Source organism: Pteropus alecto, unplaced genomic scaffold (assembly GCF_000325575.1).
Source record: "Pteropus alecto unplaced genomic scaffold, ASM32557v1 scaffold11, whole genome shotgun sequence".
In the NCBI taxonomy this organism is placed as follows: domain Eukaryota; kingdom Metazoa; phylum Chordata; class Mammalia; order Chiroptera; family Pteropodidae; genus Pteropus; species Pteropus alecto.
The window spans coordinates 7,890,932-7,909,043 of NW_006431956.1; the positions used below are offsets into that span (position 1 = coordinate 7,890,932).

At 37.2% G+C, this 18,112-nt stretch overlaps 1 long non-coding RNA gene across 2 annotated transcripts in view; it reads right to left on the bottom strand.

Annotated features, from left to right (window-relative positions):
• Positions 1-3,381: 3,381 nt before the first annotated feature.
• LOC107195323 overlaps positions 3,382-18,112 on the bottom strand; it is a 435,673-nt gene continuing 420,942 nt past the window's right edge. For both annotated transcript variants that reach the window (XR_003044793.1, XR_003044794.1), the window contains one exon: positions 3,382-3,487. This is a non-coding gene — a long non-coding RNA (uncharacterized LOC107195323). The remainder of the gene's footprint in view (positions 3,488-18,112) is intronic.

An 18,112-nucleotide genomic window follows, 5' to 3' on the forward strand; every position in this document is an offset into this window, starting at 1 on the left:
GGTGGCTATCTATAAGGCAGAAAGAGAGGTCTCACCATTAACCAACCCTGAAGGCACATTGGCCTTGTACTTGCAGCCTCCAATGACCACATCAAAATTACAACTAAATTATAGAACCATCATTGAGAACTGCCTCAAGATTAGCTGAACAAAATTGCTATAACTCAGCATAGAAAGAAGAAGCCACATAGAGGCTGGTAGGAGGGGCAGAGACACAGAGTGGGCAGTGCTCACACCTACGATATGATGAATAAGAATCAGGAGGGATATCTCAGCTGCACAGTTTCCCCCTGAGGAGTGAGAGCTCCCATCTCTGGCCCCCCAACTTGGGGCATCAGTGCTGTGAACACCAGCAGGGATTGTGTCCCAGAGAGACAAAGGGCTGCCAGAGACCCAAGCACTGCAAGTCTTATGGGGCTCACAAATATACTCACTCTACACTCCAGCATAGGGGAAGCAGCTTGAAAAGCACCAGGGACATACGGCAGGAACTAAATTGACTGACTACAGGGCGAGGGTTGAAGGGGCAGGGATTGGGGAAACTCCCTCAAGGGATGGAAGCACTGGCAGGCACCTTTGCTCTTTTGCTGAACTCTCCTCTAATCCGCATGTGGGCATCAAATCTGGGCTCTACATTAACCTGGCTAAGACCGTTAACTTGCCCTCAGGAATCCCTGAGACCCTGCCCCACTCAACTTGCCTACCCAGCTGGAGCCTCTTCGTAGCTCATCCACACAAGCAGCCTGCATTGGCTTGCACTGTGGACTTTCCCCAAACGTTTCAAAGGTCCACAAGCCCAGCACATGTGATGGCTGGCCTCAGCTTACATTCTAGTGCCCACCAAAGGGTTCCAGACATTCACAAGTGGAGGCTGGCCTTGGTTTGCAGCTAGCTTCTCCCAGGAGGCTCCAAGCCCAGTGTAAGCAGCAACCAACTGCAGAACACTTTGTAGCTCCAAAGGAGAAATCCCAAGCATGATACATGGTGATGACCTTGGCCAGCATGATACACCTCCCTAGAGGTCTCAGACCCAATACACCCAGTGACCAGCTTCAGACCACACCAGAGCACCACCCAACCAGCTTGACATACAACACACCCGAAGGGTGAACTTGGCTGGCACCAGCACTCAGCTAAAGTGACTCCCTAACCATGGGGTCAGTTCGCCTGCATGACAGCTCGTCTACTGTATTCGTGGTAAGCCATCACAACTAGTCAGCCGGAGGGTCAACCCCACCCAGAAATCAAGGCCTAACTATATAACGAGAGCACATACAATCTATACAGATGACTGGATAAAAGAACAGGTGGTACATATATACAGTCAGTCAGCCATAAAAAGAATGAAATCTTGCCACTTTTCCGCAACATGGACGGACCTAGAGGGTATTTTGCTAAGTGAAATTAGTCAAAGACAAATACCATATGATTTCACTTATACGTGGAACCTAGAAACAAAATGAATAAACAAAACAGAAAGAAATTCATAGATACAGAGAACAAACTGATGGTTGCCAGATGGGAGAAGGGTTAGGAGGATGGGTGAAAAAGGGGAAGGGATTAAGAAGTACATATCGGTAGTTATAAAATAGTCATGGGGATGTAAAGTACAGCACAAGGAAAATAGTCAAAAATATTGTAATAACTATACATGGTGTCAGATGGGTACTAGACTTATCGGGGTAATCACTTCATAAGTTAGATAAATTTCTAATCACTATGTTGTACACCTGAAACATAATATTATATGTCAATAACATATAATAATATATATAAATTCTCAAACCTGAGTTTTTATTGATCTATCTAGATACCATGTTGAGACAGGCAAGCTTCTTTGTCATTTTCCTGAGCTGGTGGGTGTGCTTTTCTTTATTCTGTACGTTTCCTAAAGGTATAGCTATTAGAAAGTCTGTTTCAACCACTGACATCGCACAAGTTCAAGTTACTGTCTTTTGATTCAATGCCTTAAAACCCAGGAAGCGTGACAGCAACCCCTACCCCCGGCACACATACGCTTTCCTCCAGGACAGTGTAGGATATTCACTGGCTTATCACTCTACTTTTGGGATTCTTTTTCAGGTTTAGTCTATGAGAATCTCTCTTACTTTCTTGTAAGTATAAGTTTGCACCTGAGAGTATGTTTTCCATCTTATGAAAGTTATTTCAAAATATTTACTGGATATTATCCAATCCAGCATATTTTCAGAAAAAGGAGTTTAGAGTCCCCACACTGTGTTCTGCAGACCACTAATGCTCAACGCAATGGGACTATGTGTTATACAAAGAAAATCAATCTTACAATATGTTTCTTCTAAAATTTACTTTTAAATACATATAAGAAAAGCTAATCTTAATTACATATATTTTCTTATGTTTGAGCAATGATTAATCTTTAAAGAAATGCTGTGCTATTCCATGAAATGCCAGAAACTTGAAGAAGCAATTGACATAAGCAAATTAATACCATCTAACCATCTTGCTGATGTCATGTAATCAATGATCAATGAATTACGTTCTATATCTTGATTTATAATTCCAATGAATAGTTAATATTTTGTTGTTTGTAATTTTAGGATTTCAATTCTGCCATTCCATCAACAGGTGGTGCCATTGTATTATAGTTCGGATTTTGTAAAAGGTGGTCATTTGGAGTAGACGTATCTATAAGCCTGTCACCTTTTCTAGAGGCTTCTGTCATTGCTTTTGCGCCATAAATAACTTTCATTTTAGGGTTTCTTTTGTTAAAAAAAAATTATATTGTTAAAATTATGTTGCAGAACAAAATTGGCTGGATTCTTCTAATGGATATCGTACTTCTAGAAACTGCAGGACGTATGTATGCTATTTTGTTTACAAAGCTATGAATGACCAAAAATGCAATATAAAATAGGTAGCTATATATTCTGATATCTACAGGATAAATATGTGCTTTAATATTTTAGATCATCACAAGTTCTCATTTTAATTTTATAATTTTCAAAATACCAATCCTTTAAATTTGTAAAAATACTGTTGTTTTTTTTTTTTAATACTGAGAAAAGCAAGACAATATTCAATGCCTATTTGTTTGTTTTCCTTGACAGGTGCTATTGCATTGGTCACAGTTCTGTCAAGAGATTTGTTTGTAGTTCAGTATTCCCAGAAATTACGCCACTGTGGAGAACCTTTTCATGCTGCAGCAAATCGTGCAGGGTCGGCTTAGAATGTGTAACTCCACATGCACTGGCATATGGGGAATAGATAGAGGATAACACCAAGCTCCACTGCTTTTCTGGTTCTGCCTTTGATTCACTATGTAAACTGGCTAAGCTGTTTCCTCAAGGGTGGCCGTCAGAGTTGCAGCATGTTCGCAGAAGACGGTAACAGGAAGTTGGAACTCACCCACAGAGAGATTTCTTAGAGGCTTCTGGTGATTCTCCTCAGTGATTTCTGGAACAGCCAGCTCTTCTAAGCTTATTAGTCCTATGTGGTTGACATGGATGATCTGTGGGAAAGAAAAAACTGAAAATGATACAGTTTCTTAGCCATAGTAAAAATCGCAAATATCAATAAATGAAACAAACATTTAAAATCCTTTGCATCAATTAGATGAGCAGATCAATAGATATAAAATTCAGTTCAGTTCAGACAAAATATAATTAATTTGGGAGCGGAAACCCAAGTCAGGGGCTATATAACATCATCAACACTCTGGACACTTTTTGTTTCGTTTTATTCATAAACTAAGAGATAGTCTTTAATCATTTTTACTATAAGTTTTAATATGTAATTCTCATTTATTAGCATATGTCTATGGTTCAAATTCATTTTCAGATTTATTCTCATTGATTCTTATCATACAATTCTATAACAATCCCCACTTCACGATTATGATAAATTTTCAAAAATTGCACTGAAAGTATTGGATCCTAGACTAACTTTAGAGGACAAAGGCAGTGTACAGAATACCACAGATGTCATTTTTATTAAATCGTATTTATTCAGATAAATACACAGAAGTGGTACTGCTGGGTCATGTGGCAACTTTATTTCTAATGTTTTGAAGAATCTCCATATTGTTTTCCACAAGTGGCTGCACCAATTTACAACCTTAACAACAGTGTACGAGGGTTCCCTTTCCTGCACATCCTCACCAATACTTTTTATTTGTTGATTTTTTTTATGGCAGTCATTCTGACAGTTGTGAAGTGCTACCCCGTCGTGGTTTTGATTTGCATTTCCCTGATGATTGGTGATGTTGAGCATCTTTTAATGTCTGTTGGCCATCAGTATGCCCTCTTGGGATAAATGTCTGTTCGGGTCCTCTGCCATTTTTAAACAGAATTGTTTGGTGTTTTTTGGTGTTAACATGTATCAGTTCCTTATATAGTTTGGATAACCCCTTACTGGAAGTACCATTTGAGAATTTCTCCCATTCATTTTTTCCACTTTGTTGATGGTTTCCTTTGCTTTCCTTTCCTTTATTTTCTCTTTTGCTGCCTTTGACCAAAAGACATATCCAAAAAAATATTGCTAAGAGTGATGTCTAAGAGTTTACTACCTATGTTTTCTTCTAGCAGTTTTATGGTTTCAGGTCTAACATTTAAGTTTTTAATCCATTTTGAATTTATTTTTATATGTGGTGTAAGAAAGTGGTCCAATTTCATGTTTTTGCATGTATCTTTCCATTTTTCCCAACATTTATTGAAGAGCCCATCTTTACCCCATTGTATATTGTTGCCTCCTTTGTCACAGATTAATTGACCATGTAAGTAAGGATTTATATCTGGGTTTTCTATTCTGTCCCACTGATCTATGTGTCTGTTTTTATGCCAGTACCGTGTTCGGATTGCTGTAGCTCTGTAGTACAGTTTGAAATTGGGGACTGTGATACCTCCCACTTTGATCTTTCTCAAGGCTTCTTTGGCTATTCAGAGTCTCTTGCATTTTTTTTTTTTAATTGGGGCAACTGCCTTCAACTTCCACACTTTCTTTTGATCGTACAGATTGAGTAATAGCATGTTGGCTGCCCACCCATTTTACTTCTAGGGGTGCTATGTTCTTCTAACCCATCTCCATAACGCTCTATGGATCAGGCCCACTTAACTGCCTCTCCAACCTTACTATTCATTATAATTGCACCCACCCAGTTTCCAATTGCTAAACATCTTACTCAACAGAAAAACACCAGATGCTTTTCCACTGGAGTCTGGAACAAGACACATGATGCCTACTATCTATCTTAACTTTTTTACTATTGTTCTGGAAATTCTAGTCAATGCAATGTAATTAGACAAAGAAAAAAGGAGCCAGGTAGGCAGACAAGCAGGAAGGAAGGAAGAAAAGGGGAAAAAGAAACAACAAAGAAAGTTTAATGTCATAGCACAGAGATGATCATATGATTATTTCTCTGAAAAAACTAAGAGAACCAACTAATGGTTATATAACCTTGGAATGCAGAAGAATTTGTAAGCATAATTCCAAAAGAAACATAGAATATAAAGATTGCAATATAATAAATTCAGAAAAATATAAAAGAAAATGGCCATAAATCCACCATACAAAAAATTAAACATTAAATAACAAAGGGAAATATATGTGTAACACACACGCTAAAGCAAAGATCTACTATTTTTATATTACAAATATTTTACAAATCAGTGAAGAAAAACCATATAACCTTATAAAATGAGTTAAGAATACACACATATAAAAATAACAAAGTAAGAAATAAAATTACCAATATGTAAGTAAATATTCTACTACTCTAGGGATCAAAAAACTACCCTTATTTACAAAATTTTTTTTTAATTAAATGTATTGGGGTGACATTGGTTAATAAAATTATATAGGTTTCAAGCATACAATTCAATTATACATCATCTGTATATTGCATTGTGTGTTCATCACCCAAAGTCAAATTTCCATCACCATATACTTGACCCCATTTATACTTAAACAAGATACTTGTTTCCCCTCTTACTGACAATTTTAAATCTTTATAGAATTTTTCATGAATTTTATATATATTTTGGACAATTTGTCAACGTGTCTCAAGAGTCTTAAAAGAAGTACCTACTCTTTGACTCAGCATGCATGCTGTTATAAACCTATCCTGAGAAAATGATCAAATAAGTATTCAAAGATATATGTGTGAGGATTGTTTTTTGAGAGCAAATGTTGTATAAAAATAGGGACTGTTTAAATAAACTATGGGGCATTTATTAATACAAAACTATGCAGTAATTTATGTAGATGTGGTAAAGCTATATTTATTAATGTGAAAAATATTTTTGATTATGAAATGAGAAATAGCAGGTTACTGAATGTGTGTATGTGTGCATGCGCATGTGTGTGCATGTGTTTGACTGCAAAGGGAAGAAGCCAACTTGATCTAGCCAAAGCAAAAGGAATTTATAACAAAAATAAAAAAGATGTCTCAAGGATTTCAAGACTACTTCTTTGGACAAACTTCTTAGAAAACAGCATATTAAAAATTTCCCAGCATTCGTTATTGCTCATCTTTCTCTCCTGTATGCTTTATTCCGTGATCCATGTGATGAATTATGTCTATCCTGGGACTCCCATCTTTATATATTACAGTCCAGCTATATCTGGGAACTACCTGAAATTTTGTAAATTCCAATTCTAAATTCATGGAAAGACTTGGGGCTGAGAATATATGAACAATATAACATTAATTAAGTATAGCTAGAGGACTAGACTTGTGTCAGACAAATGTGGCTGCCAGGAGATCCTAGGTTTGGGGAGTTGATATTATCACTGGGAAAAGGGGAATGAATATAGCTAGGCAGAAATCCCACAGATATAATATGAAAATACGTAAATATTATTTGTATGAAGCTGAATCACCTATTGGTTTTCTTCATTCGAATAAATAGCAGTGTGACATCCTCCAAGAATTTGAAAAGCAATTTAATTCTTTATAGTTGCATACTTGGCACACATTTCTTAAAGTTTCTTCTGTTGCCATTCTCTCTCTCTCTGCCCCCCTCCTCCCTTCTCCCTCAAATACACACATACCCCACAGCTGATAATCACTGCGTTATCATCCCTCTTTCCATATTACCCAAACTCTCTTATTACATTTTCTTTTCACCTTTTCTTTCATATCCCATATCTATTTTATTCTTTCAATGCCCTTTCCTATGTTAATCATTCAAGGGTGTTCTTTTCAAAAAAAAAAATGACACTTAACATGAGATCTGCCCTCTTAACAAAATTTTAAGTGCACAATACAATACTGCTAACCACAGCACAAAGTTGTACAGCAGATCTGTAGAGCTCACTCATCTTTTATCACTGAAACTTCGAACCCATTGAACCTTGATAGCTTCATATCCCCTTTCCCCAGCCCCTGGCCACCACCATTCTACTCTCCGTTTCTGAGTTTCACAATTTTAGATATCTCATATAAATGGAATCATTTAGTATTTGTCCTTCTGTGACTGGTTAATAATGGAAAGACACTCCATGTTCATGGATTGGACGACCACTACTGTTAAAGTGTTCACAGCACCCAAAGAGAGCTACAGATTCATGCGATCCCTATCAAAATCAAAGTGCCCCCCTTTTTTTTTTTCTACAGAAACCAAAAAAAGGATTCTAAAATTCATATGGAATTACACAAGACCTGAAATAGCCAAAGCAACTCTGAGAAAGAATAAAGATGGAGGCATCGCACTTCCTGATTTCAAAACGTGTTACAAAGCTATAGTAATTAAAACAGAATGGTATCAGAATAAAAACACATATAGATCAATGGTCAAGTGATTTTTCACAAGGGTGCCAAGAAAACACAATGGGGAAAGAACGGTCTCAACAACAGTGCTGGGGAAACTGGATATCTACGTGTAAGAGATTGAAACTGGACCCTTATCTTACACCATACGCAAAACCCAACTCAAACTGAATTAAAGACGTACATGTAAGACCTGACTCTACAAAATTCTTAGCAGAAAAAAGAGAGGTCTTGGCAATGAGGTCTTAGATATGGCACCAAAAGTACAAACAACAAAGGTGAGAATAGGCTTGTGGGACTACAGTCTCGCTTCCTTTTTATCTGTTTCCATTTCCTATGACTGCGTTCTGCACTGTAACATACCAAGGGACTCTGGTGACAGACACAGCATCCTTCTGAGCCAACATTTTAAGTATGGGGAAAAGACTGAAAGCTATAAAATGAACTCAATACTATTTATCACCAGAATGTGAAATTCTGGATAATCTTAAAATGCACTTTATCTGTTTTTCTAGATTTTTGAAATGATTAAAAATCTATTAGTTGGAAAATAAATTAAAATCTATGATATGGAAAGCAAACATAGAGATGCTTATCTGGTACCAAGAATTCTCAGTAACATTGCTAACATGTTTCAGTTTTATCTCTAATTTATTCTAAGTGGATCAAAGCCTCCCAAAGACTTCATTTTGTAAAATATTTTAACAAAATGCCTTACCTATAATAGTGGGTTAATAAATATTTATTTAAAAAATGAACTAGCAGATACACAAATGCATGAAAGTTAATTCCGTAGCTTACATGAAGTCTATAAAACTCCTAGAAGTTAATTTTGTAGTTTACATGGCAACCAAAACAGAAGTACCTACAAAAATCATGTAACCAAGGCTACTATTATTTCAAATCACAAAGACCTAGTGTAACCATTATATGAAATTGATTTCTGCCAAGAAGTAACTCCATCATTTTGCAAAATGTTGACAAAAATTAATATCCTCTATTTAGCTGGAGTTGATTAGAGTTTAACAAAATCCACTATTAGAAATGATAAAATATACCGAGCTAGAAGCTGTCTACTTACTGTGGAGTTTTGCTGTTGTATGTTGCTAAAAGCCAATTTTCTTATTTTGTTTTGCGAAATGTAAAGGATTCCAGATTTGAGTTTTTCCCCCACTGTGGCATTTGCATGTCTTTGTCCCAGACAGTTGTCCCTCTTCATCTTCTCTTTCCATTTGACTTGCCCACGAAGTGTTCCTCTTGATAACATCGAGTTGCCCAAACAATGACTATCAGCCCGCAAGGAGATTCCTCTACTTCCGGCCCTAGCTGCACTAGGTGACTGGGATGCTCTCCTACTAGAGACTCATAAAACAGCCCATCTTCTTCCCTAAGGGGTGGCACGCATCTCTTGGAAGCCTTCTCCTGCCAGGAATTGTTGAATAAAGGCTTAAGCTAACAGTGCCCTGGTAGAGGTTCTTTCAAAATGCGAATAATTATCAATAGTTACAGAATTAAGTGATAAGAAGACATTGTTAAAATGTTTGCTGATGCAATGAGGATTCTATCTATATTCAGGGAGTGGGTGTTAGAATGGTAGAGTGTGGTTCAGAGTGGGAGCTATATTTTTATTTTCAATAGTCTATACCTCATGCGAAATGTAAGATTAGGCATTTACCACCAAGAAAAGCACTCGTCTCCCTTAGTGCTTGGTAGCAAGAGTAGAAGCTATTTGCCAGACAGCAGATACCCAGCCAAAAGACAGACAGGTGTTCTAGTTTGTAATAAACGTTTGTGAATTTGGACCCTGTTCATAGATCGAATGAACTGAATTTTATTCTTGAAGACTGTTTGTTAATTATCCAATGTTCCAGAAGGTGTCTGTCAATTCTCTCAGATTCTCCTATATATTCAATATCTTGGCTGGTATTTAAATGAAGATTTAAAAATCTTTATATATGTTGAGAAAAATTATCCAATTATTTTATTTTTTTTACGGCAAGGAAAGGTAAACTTTTCAAACCCGTAAAACTGTGCAGGGGCCTTATTTCACAGAAATTTGCCTGGCCAGCTTTGTGGATACCAACTGACTCTGGGAATGATTCCTGGAATAAGACAAAACATACTTAAATTGTAGAAAATCCATTTTCTAATACTGTATTAGAAAATAATATATCATTTCTTAGTACTATTCAATGGGCTTTAGTTTTTTTTCCGTTTTTATTTGACAATTTTGCTAACTCTGGGAAAGGCAAAATAATAGATTCTTTTGGAACTCTACAAAACCATAGGAATAGGTGCTGTGAGACAAAACAAAACTCCTTCACAGCTCTCCTATTTCCTCCCATCATGCACTTGGACTCTTCATCAAGTCACTGAAGTCACAGACAATCCAATGTAGTTAACTGAAACATTTCGACAAATAATTTCCTTAACACCTGTGCTGAGGGCCGCAGAGGAAACAGAGTCCCCACTTCAGGTTTAGTTCATAAAAGGGTATGCGGGGGTGGAGTAGGTATAGTGAACTGTGTCGGCAGGACAGCCGTGATTAAAAGGACAATTCCATAAACAATCTGAATATGAAGAAGAATGGGCTAGGGCTCTAAGAAAGGCAAAAACCAATTGGATTCCTCAGAGGAGGAAGACACAGCATCTGGTTGGGAAATTCATTTTATTCACAATAGCCAAGATATGGAAATGACCTAAGTGTCTGTCAGCAGATGAATGGATAAAGAATAATATGTAAATAAAGAGGAAAATGGTATATTAGTCAGAAAGGAGGAAAAAGCAAATACTGCCATTTGTGACAAGATGGATGGATCTTGCGGGCAATACGCTAAGTGAAATAAACCAGACAGAGCAAGACAAATACTGTATGATCTCACTTACATATAAAACATATATTTTTTAAAAAAACTCATAGAAGCAAAAAAGTGGATAATTGCTAGCGTTGGGGATGGAGAAAATGGGGAGATACTGGTCAAAAGGGTACAAATTTCCAGTTCTGAGATGAGTAAGTTCTAGAGATCTGGATAGCACGGTAATTGTAGTTAACGATACTGTATCATATACGCAAAAGTTTCTGAATGAGTAGATCTTAAATTTTCTCACCAAAAGCAAGAAATGGCTATTATGTGATGTAATGGAGATATTAGCTAATGCTATGGTGGGAATTGTTTCGCAACATACATCAATCAAGTCAATACATTGCACACCTAAACTTACACAATGTTTTCCGTCAATTATATCTAATAAAATTTTTAAAAAATGATGAAAAATCAAAACGGAAAAAGTTCGTCATCACCAGTTGGTATCTGAAAATCAGACAGGACTCCCAATACCTACCCCAAAGTTAAAATCTAATCGGTCAAGGTGGCTTGCTCACTATTATTTCCCACGCCTACTATAATGCCAGCATATAGCAAGTGCTTAGAAAATTTTTTTTTTGTCTGAATAAAATTCTTCTTGAGAAATTTAGGTATTTCAGAAGTTAATTATTAGAAGCTTTAAAGTTTCCCATTACTTTATAGTGATACGAACGTGCTCCTTTAAATTATTACTAATATTTTGATTTTTGATCTTCTCTACTTAAAAATGTTGACCTGTCTTCTAGGAGGTCAGGAATCTTGGATGCTCGGGAACCTTAGAATGGACCTTGATGGAAATCTCCACTCTGGCGGGGAGACTAGTCTAGCTGAAATTTCACGTAAACTCCCCATGAGGCATGTCTGGTAACATGAGGGAGATGCGGATGGGTACACAAGTATAGAAGATATTGGGGAGGGAGGTACTTAACATTTTTCTTCTTATCTATCACTATAGATGGATGCAAAATTTGAAAACTAAGGATGAGTCCAAACTCCTACTTGACAGAGGCTAAGTACCCACCTAGGGAGTGAATGATAAGAGGCAAAACTAGACTTTGGGAATGTCAATACCCAGAGAGTTTATTTTTTTAAACAATGCATTTCGTCGACAAGAAGAAACTTAATGATGAGTCACATCTAGGAAGCAGGAATTTGATTTTCGACATACTTAATTCTTTATCGTTAGTAGACATCCAACAGTGACATTTAAAAATTATTCCGTTTCTGTAAACTTGGCTACTCTTTAAAATAAGAGGACGATGTATGTGCAATGGCATACACCCACGTGATAATTCATGTCAACCATGCACTTACTACAAAATCTCAAATGCTTCCTGACATAAATCACTTGACACCTAAGAATCTAACTCATTAAAATTTACTTGAGGTTCCTGTAACCTTTTCTCAGGAAGCAACAGCAGGTATAGAATGTGCTTTTTTTTTTTTTTTTAAGTTCGTGCAAAGCTTTAATTCTAGTCTGTAAAACCTAAAAAAGAAAACCTTTTTTTGTGGGTAGTTGAAAAAGTCTGGCAGAGGGGTGGGTGGGAAAGTCATGGAATTTTGGAAGTATGACATAGTAGATTATGGTACATCAGAAATTTGTCACAGAATAGTGATGGAGGGGTTGCCAGGCTAAGTCAGATTTTTCCCAGTGCCTATGCCGACGATCTGGTTATAAATTAGTTTCCTCTGAAAGCTGCACTAACATTTTTGGCCACTAGGTCATTAGAATTCACTTCCTCTAAATGTGCTAACAATAATAGTGAGTCAGTCAGTCTGCATGTGCTGTAGCTGATATTGTACTATATATTGCTAGTGATGATTTCATAGTCTGGGTGCCAGGTGTTTGGAGAAATCTGAGGTCATTCTCTTGCTTACTAACTACCGATGGCTCTACCTCAACTACAGAATAAAGGGAAACCTCCTTAGCCTGACATGCAAGGCCCTCAGTGATCTGGTCTGCTGCTAGATATCATCTTAAGCCACTACCCACCTAAATCCTCCATCGAGATTCAGAACCATCTCTCCTTCCTTTATGCCACACTGTATTTATAGAGTCTCTGTTTACTCATCCCAGTAAAGCTTTATTCATAAGTCAATCTCCTTGGGGACAAGGGCCATGGTTTATTAATCTTTGTGTGAACAGCACCTAGTACATAGTTGGAGTGCCATAAATGTTTGTTGAATTAATATATGCTCAAACTTTTCACTGATTGGTAGAAGAGGAGGATGTCAGAAATGCAAAGTTTGAGGGCCGTTTGATGCACTGATGTTCATTTTGAAGATGGAGGGGACCACATGCCAAAGAATCCAAGTGAGCTAAGAGCGGCTCCCAGCTGACAGCCAGCATGGAAATGGGGATGTCAGTCCTGCCACTGCAAAGGAATTGACTTCTGCCAAAACCTAAGTAAATTTGAAAGTGGATTATTCTAGATTCTTCTAGACCAGTCTGCTAACACCTTGATTTCAGCCCTAAGCAGAGAACCCAGTCATGCCACCCCAGACTTCTGACCTCCTAACTGTGAGAAAACAAATGGGTATTGTCAAAAGCCACTACGTGCGTGGTCATTTGCTTTGCAACCATAGACAACTAGTATGCAACCTCCTCAGATAAATTGGATATGTATGTTTTGCTCTGTTTTGGTTTGTTTACTTAGTTAATAGATCATAGGTGCTTCCTTATCAAACTGATGCTTGTGAACTAGGTAAGAGTGCTTGGTTCAAGCCTGATCAGTCAGTTCCAATCAAGAAGTCAACTATTATTAGATATATTCCACATTTCATGCACTGAAATTCAGTGCTGAATATAACAGACATCATCAGAAGAGCTTGATATTCTAGATCAACACAGCAGAGACATAATTACACATAAAAATTATGTTCAAAGAAATGAACACAATAGCCTTAAAGTGTGAATATTCTGGGGGCTTCTGCTGTAGCAAACACATTTATTATTTTAATTACTGAAGTTCTGTTTGGTTGTGTGTCAAATATGCCTGGCATACTAAATTATTAAAATTTTTGGATAATATCCTATTTCTCTTACTTTTGAAAAATGTTGTCTCTGATGTGTTTAAAAGAATATTTACTAATTTTTACTTGGCATTTCTACTGCTTTCATGTTGGCTTTTTTCAGATGAACTAACCACACCTAGAGTGGATCAGGGATGCCCACACGTAGATTGGCTTATGAATCGATCAGAAACCAGTAAATACTACAGGGCATTTAGGAGCAAGTCTAAAACCACAGTATGCTGTAGAAGTCAGTACAGCAGATGCTGAGACTTGAGGTAAGACTCAAAAGAAGTGAAGTCACATTGTCCTGCAGGAGTAATCATTCTGCAGGGAGAAGCATGGAGGAGTGGTGACGGATGAGACAGACGCCTCGCTGGAACGTGGCCTTGGATGAATGTGAACAGATGACACAAGACCAGCTGGTGGAGAGCCTGACTTCCTGCCAGAGAGAGGTTTTGGAATTGATCTAACAGACAATAGGGAGCTAGTCCCTTTTGTTAAACAGGTGATGCTAATTAATTGGGGATAATTGGGAGTCAGCTGTGCAGCAACAAGTTAGCAACTGAAGAGTTTTAGTTAATTTATTAAGGAAGATTTGCATCGAAAAAGTATTGGGGGCAACTGTTAAAAGTGCAAATTGGCAAGACCTTCCTCTGGAGCTTATGTGTTAGTGGATTTGGGATAGAAACAGTATTTTCACAAGCTCGGAGAGTCATATTTATGCATCACTCTCTTTTAGGTGGTTAGAATATGTACTAAGTAATAGATTTACAGTTCACCCCAACACTCAGTCACATTATGTGGAAATGACAGCTGTGGTGAGGAAGAAAGAACTCTGGAGCATCTCCTTTAAGCGATTTAATATTTTTTAATTTAGTGGCTTCAAACGAATCCTTCAATTTTTAAAATCTTTTTTGTCGCTGATAAGTGTCTGCCTCGTAGCATACAGAAAAAAAATAAAACAATTGTTTAGCTCAAAAGAAGATACTCCAAGAATCTGCCAATATTGCAGGATAGTTTATAATGAAATGTCCGTTCTTTGTCTAAACCATTATCTTTGATATCAACTGAGGCTTTTTCTACTTTCAGCCAGTAGAGGGAGCTATAACTCTTGAGATAGCCTTTTTTTTCCAGGCAGAAATAACACTACCAACCTTCAGCATATTATTATTGAACTATTATACCCTAGAATTTATAATTAATATCCTAGAGATCTAACGTGGTACATCTTTTATAATTTATAACTTGAGACTTTTACATATGTTATGTACGGTACTCCTTTTTACCTATCTCCCAGTACAAACTTCTTTGCCAGTCAAAACAAACTACAGACCAAGATATTTTTGGCCCTTTCTTTCCCATCCACCTTTACTCATGCTTTCTCCCTTTTCTGGAACATCAGTGGTCATCATCTATCTAACTCTGACTTGCTTGCTGGAGAACCAGTTAAGAAACAACTTTTTAATGAATATTCTGATCTCCCACCTCTCAGTTTGCAGAATTTGCTTAAGTTTCTGTTTTATAGCACTAAAACAAGTTTATTAGAACAAATAATGAATTTTTCACTCTTCTACTATATCATAATTGGCTTGCTGGATAAAACACTGGACATCCAGTGAAATTTGAATTTCTGATGAACAATGATTTTTTTTTTTTTGGTATAAAGATGTCCCATGAAATATTTAAAATAATATTTGTTTATCTGGAATTGATATTTAATTAGGCATTTTATTTTTTTATTTGCTAAATCTGGTAACCCTAATCATAAACACTTTGTAGAGTTTTTGTTTTGTTCATATCCATAACCACAGCTCATAGTGGTTGCTCAATTAATGAAAGGGTCAAACGTAATATGTGGCTAAGTATGAAAGACTATTACTTTTAAACACAATAATGGCTTTGAAATGATCTACATTAGTATTGCACTAATGTGTTGACAGTGAATTTTTATTTATTCTAAAAAAGGAAATAGTTATAAAAAAGAACTTTGGGCTACTGAGAAGCTCCAGGATTTAACAATAAAAATTAGAAGGAACATTTGAAAGATAGTTAAGTGTCTTAAAATATCTGTTTGAGTTGTTAAGAAACATTCGGTGGTTGAGAAAATTCTCTTGCAAAATGATTATGGATTCCTTACAAGGAAAAAAAAAAGATACTATTTTTAGAGCTGCATTTTGTATTGAATCAAGACATAAGTTATAAAAAGATGGTAATAGATACTACTCATTGTTTAGAGCAAAGAGTTTATTACCATATTTTGCCTCTGAAAGGGAAAGAAAGGGGTTGTGCAGGTGCAATCTTACTGAATAAATAAATTTTGTACACTTAATCAAAAATATTTTAAACTGGTTACTGTAGTCTAAACTTAGGGCATTTCTACACAAATTTCTTAAACTTTTTGACTTACTAACCTAGAAAAGATAGAGCGAACATTCATAATTTTCCTCTGTCAAAATGTCAATACTGTATAGTCTCTAAAACCTCTCTCAAACAGTTGAAAGTCATTTGTTAGACAACCTTATGACTAAGTTCCATTATACTCAGCATGACGTGACATTGGTATGTAAAGAGATGACATTATACTGATAAAGCCAATTAAAAGAACAGCAGTCTAAAACAACTGACACGCACACTCACAAGTGACTATAAATTGAAAACAATTTAAATCTCATTAGACTTACACAGTTTAGAATAACAATGTGACACAATTCTTCACCTATCAGCTACAATTAAAAATGATACTACTCACAGCTGGCAATACTTCATAGACTGTTGGTGGGAGTGAAATCGGTACATTCTTTCTAAAAAGGATCTTGGTTAGGGTTTATGGATATTATAGACCTTAGAAAGTTCATACACTTTATCTAGTAAGAGTGCTTTTAGAAATTCTTGCTAAATTATACCGAAACTCATATAAAGGGGCAAATGTGCGGGTAATCCCATTGTCTTTTAAGGGAACTTGGGATGTTTACAGCTCTTGATGGCAAAGCCGGAAGTGACCGCTGGAGCACCCCTTGCTTCTGCCCTTGGTCATCAGAAGCTACAGGCCGGGGTTTACCTTCTCACATGGGACCCTTCACCCCTGGCCCTCTTGCTGCCTGTTGCTGAGACCTACCCTCCCCTGGCATCTTAATCCCCAGTCCTCCTGGGTGGATGACCTCAGGGGGTCAAGGCACATTGTAAGAGTTTGGGCTGCTGTAATGGAATATCATAGGCTGGGTGGCTTATAAAGAACAGAAATTTATTTCTCACAGTTCTGGATGCTGAAAGTCTGAGATTAAGGCCCCTGCAGATTCAGTGTCTGGTGAGGGCTCACTGCCACGTTCATATATGTCCTTTCACAGCGTCCTCACATGGTGAAGGAGGCCAGGGAATTCTCTGGGTCTCTTCTTAAAAGGGTGTCTATCCCGTTCATGTGGGTTCCACCTTCATGATATAATCCCCTCCCAAAGGCCTCACCTCCAAATGCCAAATAGGGATTCGGTTTCAACATGACTCTGGGGGAGACACAAACATCCAGTCTCCATGTGCACTCTGGGAGGGAGCAGCAGAGTCCTGCTTTGCTTCTATTTCTGTGGCCTGGACAGACAGACCCCTTTCCTCCACCCTTCTGCAGGCAACAAATAAGAGTGGATATGGAGGGTGAATGGAAGACAGTAAGGCGCAGCCATCACTGTTGATTACAAAGGAGATTTAAAGACGAGGAACCACACGTCCATCTGCACTGACACTTCTGGTGAACTGGGAAGAAGCACTCACGGCCCATGGATAAGTGGACGTTTGGATAGATATTCCAAGCGTTCTGGGCTGCTGGCAGCAGATTCAGCTTGGTGCTTCTGATAACTCCTCACGCTCCTCATCCCTCAGTCTGAGGGAGGCTATAACTAATTTTTCTATAATAATATCCTGCTCTCTGAAAATGGGGGCCACTCTATCCCTCTGCCAACCATATTGTATGCATATTATCTAATTCGCAGACATTCCAATTTAAAGTGCATTTTCAAGAAAAACTTTAAAATTACTAATCTTTCAATTTAAACAAAATCGGGGATGACAAATCCTAAGGTGAACGTATATTTCCCGCCCCCCATAGCCTGCTGTTTTACAAATAAATCTTCAAAACTGTATTCTGCAGTTTTGGAGGCCTTTTGGTATTTTAACTACTTTCAGCATTCTTCCAGTTTATTTAATTAATTCTTTCAACTTTATTACAATGGAATAATATATTTCCACATTAGTCCTATAGTCATTAAAATTTAAAATATCAGGTATCTGGTTCTTACCAGTTCATAATGAATCCAGATGTTCACCTACTAAAAAGGTGCCAGTATTTTTTTTTTTCCTATCGTAGATTTAACTTTGGAGAATAAATTTGGAACAATTCTGTAGGGACTGTTGGTCACAGATGGCTGAGCGATAATAAATCCTGAGGTTGAGATACAATCCTTCTGGATTGCAGCACTTGAACTGATTTTAATAATTTAAATAG